The sequence below is a fragment of the Triticum urartu genome, chromosome 3A (genome assembly GCF_056163025.1).
Source record: "Triticum urartu cultivar PI428250 chromosome 3A, HENAU_Tu73, whole genome shotgun sequence".
Taxonomy (NCBI): Eukaryota; Viridiplantae; Streptophyta; class Magnoliopsida; order Poales; family Poaceae; genus Triticum; species Triticum urartu.
This window is the reverse complement of record NC_141875.1, coordinates 636,048,166-636,049,385: the sequence shown is the minus strand read 5'-3', so window position 1 is coordinate 636,049,385 and position 1,220 is coordinate 636,048,166.

Genomic DNA, 1,220 nt, shown 5'->3' with positions numbered 1-1,220 from the left:
AGAAAGGACTAGGGAGGGATTGAGAGAAGCTTTCACAGTGGAAAATGAAAAAAAGCATATCGTTCTTAGAAATTGTGGAATTTGACTCAGTTAGAGCTATGGTTTAGCATCAAGAGGGAAGTTTTGTAAAAGCAACAGGAAGAATTGCTCAGATACCCGTGAGCGTATATAACTTGGGTCGTGTTATAAATGCTCTGGCTAAACCTATTGATGGGAGAGGCGAAATTGTAGCTTCCGAATCTCTCTTAATTGAATCTCCTGCTCCAAGTAGAATTTCCAGGCGTTCCGTATACGAACCTCTTCAAACAGGGCTTATTGCTATCGATTCGATGATCCCTATAGGGCGCGGTCAGCGAGAGTTCATTATTGGGGACAGACAGACTGGCAAAACAGCAGTAGCCACAGATACAATTCTCAAGAAAAAAGGGCAAGGTGTAATATGTGTTTATGTAGCTATCGGTCAAAGAGCATCCTCCGTAGCTCAAGTAGTAACTACTTTCCATGAGGAGGGGGCCATGGAATACACTATTGTAGTAGCTGAAATGGCGGATTCACCTGCTACATTACAATACCTCGCTCCTTATACGGGAGCAGCCCTGGCTGAGTATTTTATGTACCGCGAACGGCATACTTTAATAATTTATGATGATCTCTCCAAACAGGCACAAGCTTATCGCCAAATGTCCCTTCTATTAAGAAGACCTCCCGGACGTGAGGCTTATCCAGGGGATGTTTTTTATTTGCATTCACGCCTTTTAGAAAGAGCCGCTAAATTAAATTCTCTTTTAGGCGAAGGAAGTATGACCGCTTTACCAATAGTTGAGACTCAATCTGGAGACGTTTCCGCCTATATTCCTAGTAATGTAATCTCCATTACAGATGGACAAATATTCTTATCTGCGGATCTATTCAATGCTGGAATTCGACCCGCTATTAATGTGGGTATTTCTGTTTCCAGAGTAGGATCCGCGGCTCAAATTAAAGCCATGAAACAAGTAGCTGGCAAATCCAAATTGGAACTAGCTCAATTCGCAGAGTGACAAGCCTATTATTCGCCTCTGCTCTCGATAAAACAAGTCAGAATCAATTGGCAAGGGGTCGACGATTCAGGGAATTGCTTAAACAATCCCAGGCAAATCCTCTCCCAGTGGAAGAGCAGATAGCTACTATTTCTACCGGAACAAGAGGATATCTTGATTCGTTAGAAATTGAACAGGTAA